At 46.3% G+C, this 12,321-nt stretch overlaps 1 protein-coding gene across 2 annotated transcripts in view; it reads right to left on the bottom strand.

Moving 5' to 3' along the window:
* The window catches only part of MLX (MAX dimerization protein MLX), a 462,488-nt gene that overhangs the window by 70,613 nt on the left and 379,554 nt on the right, over positions 1 to 12,321 (bottom strand). The window lies entirely within an intron of this gene.

Raw genomic sequence — 12,321 nt, 5'->3', positions numbered from 1 at the left:
TCTCTAAAGGATTCAGTGGATGACAGGTAAACCCTGATCGCCCGGACTACATCCAAGGAATGTAAGGCAAACTCCTTAGGATGCTTAGGATTCGCACACAGCGAAGGTAAGACAATATCCTCATTAAGGTGAAAATCAGAAACCACCTTAGGAAGGAAGGATTGGTTAGGTCGCAAGACCACCTTATCCCTATGAACCACCAGGTAAGGGGAGCGGCAAGACAGGGCCTCCATCTCCAACACTCTGCGGGCAGATGTGATCGCCACCAGAAAGGCAACCTTTCGTGACAGCAGAGGCAGAGAAATTTCCCTGATGTTTTCAAAGGGAGAACGTTGCAAAACGGACAGAACCAAGTTCAAGTCCCAAGGAGGCAAAGGTGCTCTCCGAGGAGAAGCCAAAGGATGCACACCTTGAATAAAGGTGCGCAGCAAGAATTTGACGCCAAGGGCGCTGAAAAAGGATCGCCAGTGCAGATAACTGGCCCTTAATCAAGGCCAACGCAAGGCGCTGGTCCACACCAGATTGCAGGAAGGCTAACACCCTCGCCACCGAAAAGGAGCGAGGATGAATGGCCCTGGATTCACACCAGGCAAAATAAGCCTTCCAAGTACGGTAATAAATAATACAGGACAAGGCCTTCCTAGCCTTGAGCAGGGTAGGAATGACCGCCGACAAGAGACCCCGATCTCTCAAGACCTGGCTTCCAACAGCCACGCCGTTAAAGCCAGCGACCGTAAAGCAGATCGGCCCAAGACAGCAGATCATCTAGTAATGGGAGCCGCCATGGATGCTCGACGACCAGTTGTATGATGTCCGCGTACCAAGACCGGCGCGGCCAGTCTGGGGCCACCAGAATCACCAACTTCGGTTCCGAGACCAACCTGCGAAGGAACCTGGACAACAACTGAATCGGAGGGAAGGCATAAATTAGGCGATACTGATTCCAAGGCACCACCAACGCATCCGAGGCGACTGCCAGAGGATCGCGCGTTCTTGCCACGAACCTTCCCACCTTGTTGTTTAGCTGAGATGCAAAAAGATCCACATCCAGGGTTCCCCATCTCGCACACAGCATCTGAAAACACCTCCCGGTGTAGGAACCATTTTCCCTGGTCCAGGGTCTGGCGGCTCAGATAAGCAGCCTGCCCATTCTCCACACCTGGGATGTGAACTGCCGAAATCGCCGGGACGTGCGTCTCTGCCAAAGACAGAATTTCGGTCACTTCCTGGGCCGCCCGGGCACTCCTGGTGCCCCCTTGGTGATAGATGTAAGCCACCGCAGTGGCGTTGTCCGTTTGGACCCGCACAGGGCGGCACCAAAGATGATCAGACCAATGGAGCAAGCACAGTCTGATTGCTCGCAATTCCAATATGTTTATCGGCAGGGAGGATTCCTCCTCCGACCAAGTGCCCTGGGCAGACAGAATGCCCAGAACACCACCCCAGCCCGACAGGATGGCATCCGTGGTGAATACCGTCCATAACAATGGGCGGAAGGATTTCCCCTCCGTCAGAGCCGGGGACAGGAGCCACCAGAGAAGATCCTCTCTGACTTGGCGACTCAGAGATATCCTCCTTTCCAAGGATTGAGGATGCCTGTCCCACCTGGCCAAGATCTCCGCTTGAAGAGATCGCGTGTGGAACTGTGTAAACGGTATCGCCTCGAAGACTGACACCATCAACACCAGGGACCGCATGCAGGCCCTGAGTAACGAGAAATCCTTGTCCCGGAGGGACCTGACCTCGTCCTGCAGAGTCCGGAGCTTGTCCTCCAGTAGAAAGACTTTTGCTTGGGCAGAGTCCAGGACCAGTCCCAGGTAAGGGAGATGAACAGAAGGGGACAAGGTCGACTTCCGAACGTTGATGGTCCACCCGAACTCCTGGAGCGTCTGAACGCGTAACAGACTCGGGCTGGCACTCGATCTTAACAGGAGATCAGCCAGATATCCCAAGACTGCAATCCCCTGTGCCCACAACAGGGCCAAACCAGGAGCCAGCACTTCGGTAAACACCCTTGGAGCCGAAGCGAGACCGAAAGGTAACGGCACAAACTGATAGCGATCCTCCGCCATTGCAAATCGGAGGAACCTCTGATGACCCTCGAATATGGGGATGTGAAAATACCCATCCGTGAGGTCGATGGAAGCCAGGAAATCTCCCGGGCTTAAGGAGGCCACCACCGAACGGAGGGATTCCATGCGGAACTTTTGAACCCGCACAAAGCGGTTCAGAGCTTTCAAGTCCAGAATCGGACAAACCTTGCCCTCCTTCCTGGGCACAGTGAACAGATTAGAGTAAAAACCCCCGAAATCTGTCTCGATGAGGCACCGGGAAGACCACCCCTTGGGCGAGGAGATCCTGAACCGCCCGAGCAAGATCGTGCAACTGATCTAGGGTCAAATGAAGATTTGAGGGAAAGAATCTGTCCGCTGGCCGCGAAAGGAATGCGATCTTGTATCCTGATCGAATGATTTCCTGAACCCACCTGTCCGGAACCCGGATCAGCCAAGGGTCTAGGAAGCCGCGCAGACGTCCCCCCCCCACCCCTGTAATGAGTGAGGGCGTCCCTTCAGGTGGAAGCGGAAGGACCCGCCGGGCCGGCGTGGGTGGATTTTGCTTGCCCGTCCAGGGCTTCCTCTGACCACCCTGGCCCTTGGGTTTCCCCTTGTCCTGTGCCTTGAAGGCACAAAAGGACCCTTGATTTGGTTCAAAGGAAGGGCCCCGCTTACCGCGGAAAAACTTACCCTTGGGGTTCTGGGGCAGCAGAGTGCTCTTGCCCCCAGTGACCCCTTCAACCAACTCGTCCAGGGAATCCGTAAAAAGACGATTCCCCGCATAAGGGATATCAGACACCGTCTGTCTGGAAGCCTGGTCAGCCGACCAGCTCTTCAACTGGATTAAACGACGGAGCAGCACCGTGACACCAGACAGCCGTGCTGCTAGAAGTTTAGTTTAGTTCTAAGTCTATCCTCTGTTAGCCATGGCGGTACTTCCTGAGGTGTGGAATAAATAAATCACCGGGACCAGATGGCTGGCACCCGAGGGTTCTTAAAGAGCTCAACCAGGTGATTGCCAGACCATTATTCTTGATCTTTAAGGATAGTCTACAGACGGGTATGGTGCCAGCTGATTGGAAAAAAGCCAACGTGGTACCAATATTTAAAAAAGAGCCGAGATATATCCTGGGTAACTATAGGCCGGTCAGCCTAACATCAGTAGTCTGCAAGATTTTGGAGGGGATGTTAAGGGACCACATACAAGACTTTAGTAATGAAAACGGTATTATTAGTAGTAATCAGCATGGATTCATGAAAAATCGTTCTTGCCAAACCAATCTATTAACCTTCTACGATGAAGTGAGCTGCCATCTAGATAAAGGTAAGCCTGTGGACGTGGTTTATCTGGACTTTGCAAAGGCCTTTGACACCGTTCCCCACAAACGCTTACTGTACAAACTAAGGAAGGTAGGTATGCACCATAAGGTGAGTACCTGGATAGAGAACTGGCTCCAGGGGAGAGTTCAGAGGGTGGTGATAAATGGGGAGTACTCGGATTGGGCGGGTGTGGAAAGTGGGGTCCCCCAAGGTTCTGTCCTGGGGCCAATCCTGTTTACCTTATTCATAAATGATCTAGAGGAGGGGATATCCAGCACAATCTCCGTATTTGCGGATGATACTAAACTAAGCATGCCAATATCTTCTATGCAAGATGTGGAAAACTTACAAGAGGATCTGAACAAAATAATGGGGTGGGCAACTACATGGCAGATGAGGTTTAATGTTGAAAAATGTAAAATAATGCACCTGGGCATCAGTAATGCGAAAGCAAGCTACTCTCTGGGGGGGGGGGGGGGGAAACCTCTGGGTGAGTCTAAGATGGAAAAGGACCTGGGGGTACTGGTAGACAACAGGCTTGGCAGTGGCATGCAATGCCAAGCCGCTGCAAGCAAAGCCAACAGAATACTGGGATGTATAAAAAAGGGGATTCACTCCAGAAATAAACAGATTCTCCCTCTCTACAAGACTCTGGTCCGGCCACATCTGGAGTATGCTGTCCAGTTCTGGGCACCGGTCCTCAGGAAGGATGTGCTGGAACTGGAGAGAGTCCAGAGAAGGGCAACAAAAATAATTAGGGAAATGGAGGGCATCGGCTATGAAGAAAGACTACAAGCACTGAACTTATTCTCTCTGGAGAAGAGATGATTGAGGGGGCATATGATATCAATGCACAAATACTGTACTGGCGACCCTAGCATAAAGAACAAACTTTTCAGAGAAAGGGAATACAATAAGACACAGGGCCACTCACTAAAACTTGAGGAAAAACGGTTTAAGCTAAAAATACGTAAGGGGTTCTTTACTGTCAGAGCAGTGGGGATGTGGAATTCTCTTCCACAAGCAGTCGTCTCAGCAGGGAGCATTGATAGTTTCAAAAAACTATTAGATGGGCACCTTAAAGACCACAACATACAGGGGTATACAATCTATGGTTAACAGCAAACACACACACACACACATCATAGGTTGAACTGGATGGACTGATGTCTTTTTTCAACCTCACAAACTATGTAACATCAGAATGAAAGGACTGAGACCCCTCGGGGGGTAAACTGTCCAGGGCAACCATATCAGACTCAGAATCAGAGGATAATGAAAACCTAGCCCTTTTTCTAGAACCCCGTTCTGACATCAATAAATCCACCTTGGACGCAAAAGTCGCAAGTGCAGCAGCAAGAGAAGGTGAAGATTCAGGAGTACCTGAATCATTCACCAAGGCTGGGGGGAATTTGCAGTCCTGGGACTCCATGAGAAAAATACTATCGCGCTGGCCCTTTAAGAGGCGATCACGGCGACACACCGCAATGCACTGCAATAAGGATTACACTAAGATACCCCCCTGAGATGGGAAAAGCACTGAAAACAGAAGAATATTCCCCAAAACCAGCAAAAAGAACCCCCAGAAGTGTTACCACGCTGCTGGAAACGATCTCTGCATACTGGAGAGGAAGTGATGTCACTCGCTAGAGGCTGAACAGGAACTGGGCTAAGGGAAAATGGTTGCCAATACATCTGAATGGGAGGCTCCGGGAAAATGGCCGCCGAACATGTGCAAAGAAGAACACCATGCCACACACAAGATGGCGCCAAAAATACTACATGGAGAGCTGCAGAAAGTGCCCACAGTGAGGCCAGAGCATCTGCCCACACCCAAAATGGCGGACCCGCGTTTTTTGCACTGCAGCGGTTCGCACCGCCATGTCTGCACCCCCAAACACACTGATAAGTGGACAGGGACCCTCACAGACCCCCCCCCCACGGCGATACATGCGCCAAGAGGCCCCTGCAGGGACCAGGAGGGATGCGAACCCCGGACACAGACATGAGGGGAGAGCACAGACATCAGCAGACTGTCATCCCCAAACAGAGGCCCCACACAGAAGTTACTTACCGCTCCATATGGCGTGGGCCTCGGTATCGCAGGAACCCCCCACCCCAGATGGCGGGGGAGCCGCCAGCCGAAATAGGATGCGTTGCACGGTCAAAACCGCATGTTGAGGCATCCCCCTTGCAGGCTTTTGCCCCTGAGGACAGGGGCAGGTCGTTTGCTAGGCCAGGGCGCACGCATAGCCCGCCAAATGCTCAATGGTGGGCTGGGATTCTATAAGATCCTCTGTCCTGGAGTACCAGGACGACCAGTCCGATTCACAGTTCCGCAAACGCTGTAGTCTTCCGAAGATCCGACTAACTAAGCGCATAACAAATAAAAAGCTAGTAGTGCAAAGAAAACACTTTTGCAGAAAATAAAAGTAATAGAACAGAAGAAAGGCTGAGACATGTAGCCCCAGCACAGGGATCGCCTATCTTACTCCTAACTAGGCAGAATACAAACTGAATTGGGATTGAGGCTAGCCAGGGGTATTGGACCAGAGGGACAGCCCCCTGTAGGTGTGTCTATGTAAATTGCTTTGTTTTTAACAAGTCTTATGCCTATTGTAATAATAAGTCGCGCTATGATATGATCAATGGAGATGTAAAGTCCATACAGTCCAAACATAAAGAAAAGATGTAATCCGGAACCAGGAACCCCAAAGGGTATAAGCTTACCAGATTGAGGTAAGGTAAAGGCGGTTTCCTTGGATAAACTTGTCACCTTGATAGTAGATCCAGGTCCACGTGAACAGTTAGCTCAATGGTCACAGGATCATGGAAGTAAAGGTAAAAGCGCAATAGCGTAAAACCTTACAAACTAATTTGATTAAACACCCCAGTGTTCGTGAAAAATGAATACTATTGTGTAAAAGAATAAACCTCCACCAATAAAATTGTTCACTGATGACAGTGAATAAAAAACATGCAAAAATTGAAATAATGATGGGTACCCCTTACCAAAGGTGATAGAGGTATAAACCAAATATAAAACGTGTTGTAGCTGAAGTCGCCTCTTACCGGACAACTTTAAACGGAAGGCAAAAAAGTGTGAGATTTGCGTGTTGAACCACCACCTTTATGGCTAGATTCGCCTCTTACCATATGGAATAAGGATTATAGCAAAACGTGCAGATCACAATTCAGTGTGAACCCAGAGCCAATGATGAAATAAACCAATAGGGGTCGCCTCTTACCAGATACAGGTAATGTTAAGCCTGTATGGTGATCCAGCATCCAAGGACCCGACTCTCAAACTGGGGTGCTGATTTCCTCAAATGGCGGAGGTATTGTCAGTGTTCACCCACGTAAAGAAAAGAGAGGCTCCCATAGCGTAAAACCATTAAAAATTTATTCACAAAATAAAATCAAAAAACTTACAGCAAGACCAGGAATGAGGAGCAATGTTTGTCAGCCGCCGGCCGGACGGCTTCGCTCGCCCGCACTCTCCGGTCGCAATCCGATGACGTCAGTACGCCGTGACCCGACGACGTTTCGTCACAGATGACGTTTTCAAAGGTGCGGACGGCGTACTGACGCCATCTATTTGAGCCAAATGACCGGAAGAGGGTGAGGATCATTCCGCCATCTTGAGTGGGGGAATTTATAACCAGAAGGGTAACCCGCACATCAACCCGCCAATAGCAACAACAAAGGGTTTATACATATACAAAATAGAGAGGAGCATCACGCAAAACAACCATATTTTGTACTTAAGATATAGGGTAAAATTAACAAACAAATAATCGTCATATCCGCCTAGAATAGGTCAATAAAGGCACCATCTAGTGGATATTTAAGGATATCATCTCTATTGACCGGAAGAGGGTGAGGATCATTCCGCCATCTTAAGTGGGGGAATTCATAACCGGAACGATAACCCCCATATCTACCCGCAAATAGCGACAACAAAGGGTTTATACAGAAGGACATCATACAAGGCAACTAAATTTTGTGCTCAAATTATAAAACAAAAATTAGCAAACAGATATTCGTCATATCCACCTAGAATGGGTCAATGAAGGCACCATCTAGTGGATATTTAAGGATATTACAGATTTTAATAGCATATTGATTACAACTGGACAGCACCTATCCAGACCATCATAATTAAAGAGGGAGGAAGGCTATATATCAAAGGATTAATGATGTAAACAAAAAAAATCCTTTCATTCATAGATATTGTTATATCCAACTCAATCAGCCCCTTATTTAATAATAGGGCCCGACATAATATTGACAATTATAATAACTGTCACACACATGTCAAATATAGCTGGTTGGTGTTGTCCAATTGTATTGACATTCAGATAGTATGCTTAGATAAAAAATCAATAATAAATAATAAATTGATTTTAATAAATACATAAAAATATAATTGAAAAAGAGGAAATAAAGGGTAATGTTAAATTTAGGCGTTATCTATGAAAGCATTTATTTCGATATCTACATTGAGTCCAAAGGGAACATATGTTTTGGCTCGATGAATCCAGTTCATCTCTAGTTTTGAGATACCTCTAACTAGGGGTTCACCCCTCCAATGGGGTACAAATTTGTCTATCCCTAGGAATAAGGTATTCCTGGGATTTTTATCATGGACAAGGGCATAGTGTTTGGACACTGAATGCTTAGGAAAACCTTTGAGTATATTTGATATATGTTCATTAAGTCTTACTTGTAATGGTCTTTTGGTTCGTCCTATATATTGAAGCCCGCATGGGCACTGGAGCATGTAAACAATGCCAGTGGTCATGCAGGAAATGAATGGCTTGATAGCGTGAACTCTACCTGTAGCTGTGGACGTAAATTCTTTAATTGATCTACATTTGTTAGAGCTGAAAGAACAAACACGGCACCTGTTACATTTATAAAACCCAGTCAACTGACTTAAAAAAGTAGGTCTGGGAGCTGGTGGTTCCAAAATGTTGGGTGCCACTTTATCTCTCAAAGTTGGAGCTCCTTTAAATACCACCCGTGGTTTATCCGACAGAGTACTACCCAGGACTGGATCATTACCAAGGATGTGCCAGTGACGATTGACAATATTTTTAATAGTCATATGCTGACTTGAAAAGGAAGTAACAAAAGGTAAATTATAAGAAGAGTTTTTTCTATCCGTTTTAGACTCATTGTTCAGTAATTGGGTTCTATCCAATTGGCTAACCTCCATAAGTGTTTCGTTGAGAAATTCCTCACTATAACCCTTATCGAGAAACCTCTCAGTAAGAATACGGGCCTGAGCTTGAAACTCATGGAATTCACTACAGTTACGCCTAATACGAAGGTATCTTCTTCTGGTTATAAATTCCCCCACTCAAGATGGCGGAATGATCCTCACCCTCTTCCGGTCATTTGGCTCAAATAGATGGCGTCAGTACGCCGTCCGCACCTTTGAAAACGTCATCTGTGACGAAACGTCGTCGGGTCACGGCGTACTGACGTCATCGGATTGCGACCGGAGAGTGCGGGCGAGCGAAGCCGTCCGGCCGGCGGCTGACAAACATTGCTCCTCATTCCTGGTCTTGCTGTAAGTTTTTTGATTTTATTTTGTGAATAAATTTTTAATGGTTTTACGCTATGGGAGCCTCTCTTTTCTTTACGTGGGTGAACACTGACAATACCTCCGCCATTTGAGGAAATCAGCACCCCAGTTTGAGAGTCGGGTCCTTGGATGCTGGATCACCATACAGGCTTAACATTACCTGTATCTGGTAAGAGGCGACCCCTATTGGTTTATTTCATCATTGGCTCTGGGTTCACACTGAATTGTGATCTGCACGTTTTGCTATAATCCTTATTCCATATGGTAAGAGGCGAATCTAGCCATAAAGGTGGTGGTTCAACACGCAAATCTCACACTTTTTTGCCTTCCGTTTAAAGTTGTCCGGTAAGAGGCGACTTCAGCTACAACACGTTTTATATTTGGTTTATACCTCTATCACCTTTGGTAAGGGGTACCCATCATTATTTCAATTTTTGCATGTTTTTTATTCACTGTCATCAGTGAACAATTTTATTGGTGGAGGTTTATTCTTTTACACAATAGTATTCATTTTTCACGAACACTGGGGTGTTTAATCAAATTAGTTTGTAAGGTTTTACGCTATTGCGCTTTTACCTTTACTTCCATGATCCTGTGACCATTGAGCTAACTGTTCACGTGGACCTGGATCTACTATCAAGGTGACAAGTTTATCCAAGGAAACCGCCTTTACCTTACCTCAATCTGGTAAGCTTATACCCTTTGGGGTTCCTGGTTCCGGATTACATCTTTTCTTTATGTTTGGACTGTATGGACTTTACATCTCCATTGATCATATCATAGCGCGACTTATTATTACAATATTCTACAGGGTGTGGTCACACTAGAAGTTGCTGCTGTTTCACTGTACTTTTCCTTTAGCGCGGTTAACATCTTTACATTATATTTTTTTCTTGACCTTTTAACTGCTGCTTTAGGTTATATCCATATTGCAATGGATATTTTTGATTATCGAGCTTCTAGGCTGCTCAATACAGATGGAGTCTTTGAGGTCCTCTCTACTGAGGAAACGGATGTGAGTGGGCTCTTCATGAGGCTTAAGAACTTACTCATATCGGAAATTCATACACAATGGGACATAGCTTTCTTGGACACCTACATCAAGAAGACTATGGTCCCTAGGAGCCTCAGGTGGGAAGTGTGTCCCCAAGCCGGAGAGGTTGAGTTGGAGGACTGGTATAAATACTTCAATGAGGCAGGGGTGAGCTTCTTGCGTTTCTTGTCAGGTAGGAAAAGTGCCAAACTTTCCAGACTCGATGACGAAATCAAACTGGTCAAAGAGAAACTAGCACCCTATAAGGAAAGTGAAGAGTACAAATCTTCCTCAGCTGATCTCTTAAAAAATCTTGAAAAGGAAGAGAGAGATCAGAAAATCAAGAAGCGCAAGAAGTTCAATAGAGATCTCCAGGACTACCATTCTGGCGGTGTTTTTGATTGGCAAAAGCGGCTATTGGCAGAATTAAGTTCTGAGGAAGAGGTCATGGAGATCTCCACAGCTCAAACTAATAGAGCGGTATCAATCCCCTTACAACCAATAAATAATACTAAAAAACCACAAAAGAAGGGCCCTCATCAAAATATGAGACGTTCTTCATATAAATCACCACATAGGGGATCAAACCCTAAAAAGGGTAAACAACCCTATAATCAATCTAAACCCAATGGTGCATATAATAACCAAGGTCATAATGCCAATTGGCAACAAGGTGGGAGAAATCAACCTAATGCTCCTAATCACCATCAAGGGAACTATACACATACTCCTGGTTACCCTAATACCCCACAATGGAGAAGGGGACCTTATAACCATCCAGAACCACCTTATTATTATAGGGATCATAGTTCGGATTATGGTTATCAACGTCCTCCTTATAATAGATATGACCATAGCCCCTCTAGACCTGACACTCATTGGTATGATCCACCTGCAGGACCAGGTAGGGGCCCAACGAGGGAGCCCTATTGGCAAAATAGATCCGATACCAGACAGGACAATCATCAGTACAATGTCCCAGTGGAAAATAGATTCTACCCTTTAAAAGATAATGAGGGTCCTAACAATAATCAACCCCTCTCCAATCAGAGTGCATCCCAGTGCCTGAGAGAGATAGTTTCTGATAATGCAACTTCTCAGAATTCTGCTGGTCAGAATTATCCGGGTTGGGTTTTTCCCAGGGCCACGCAAGGAACCAAGCGCCCCGCCGAGCCTCAAGAGGAAGCAGAGGAGGCAGGCGCATCAAACTTAAAAAAAGTAAAAACCTAGCAGGAGCGGGGGTGTTTAATTTAAGCAAGGTCGTATTATCAGAATCTGAGAAACGTTTATTGGATAAGGGCCTGAAATATGCTCCTCCGAAGCGTTTAGACAAGTTTCATACATATATGGATATCCATAAATTTGTAAGGAAACTAAACATTAAAAGATACATATTGAGTAATCCTGTAAAAGATAATCGTTTAGTTAGCTCTGAAATTCAACACTCCGGGCTTTCTAATGCTTCACTATTCAATCCACCGGGATCCCTAGCCCCATCACTGAGGGTATTTAGGGATGTGTTATTAAGAGATCTAGATAAGATCAAACCACACAACTCCTCCTTGTCTGCTGACCTACAAAAGGGATTAGATTCCTTGTGTGAAAATAAGGATCTGGTCATTAGGCCAGCAGATAAGGGCGGTGGGATCGCTGTACTCGATCGTAGCGACTATAATCAAGAGATGCAACGCATTTTAGGAGATAGTCAAACCTATGTCCCACTTTCTAAAGACCCTAAAGTCTCTTACAAAAAGACTCTTGAGGGTATTGTAACGAGGGGTTATGATCAAAATATCATAAATAAAAAAGAAAAGGCGTTTCTGATCCCCAAGTGCCCTCGCACTCCGGTTATATATTATTTACCCAAATTGCATAAGAGTCTAACTTCCCCCCCGGGTCGTCCCATTGTCAGTGGCATCGACTCTGTGACGTCCCGGGTGGGGAAGTATATTGACTCTTACCTACAGCCATTGGTGCAAACCACACCTTCATACATTAAAGACACGAGACATGTCATTGGCCTTCTGACAGGTTTAACTCCTAGTGACCACCTTTGGATGGTCACCGCCGATGTCTCCTCTCTTTACACAATTATCCCACACAATATGGGGTTGAACGCGGTCAATATGTATCTTAATAGAGATTCTGATTTACCATCAATTCAGATATCCTTTATTATGGAGCTACTTGAGTTCGCCACTCACCATAATTATTTTTGGTATAATGGGCAGTTTTATCGCCAGGTCACTGGGGTGGCCATGGGCGCTAAATATGCCCCGTCTCTCGCCAATTTGTTTATGGCCCAGTGGGAGGAGGGCGTC

This window comes from Pelophylax lessonae (genome assembly GCF_965119305.1).
Source record: "Pelophylax lessonae genome assembly, chromosome: 11".
In the NCBI taxonomy this organism is placed as follows: Eukaryota; Metazoa; Chordata; class Amphibia; order Anura; family Ranidae; genus Pelophylax; species Pelophylax lessonae.
Note: the sequence above shows the minus strand (reverse complement) of the source record. Positions and strands in the feature narration are given on the sequence as shown.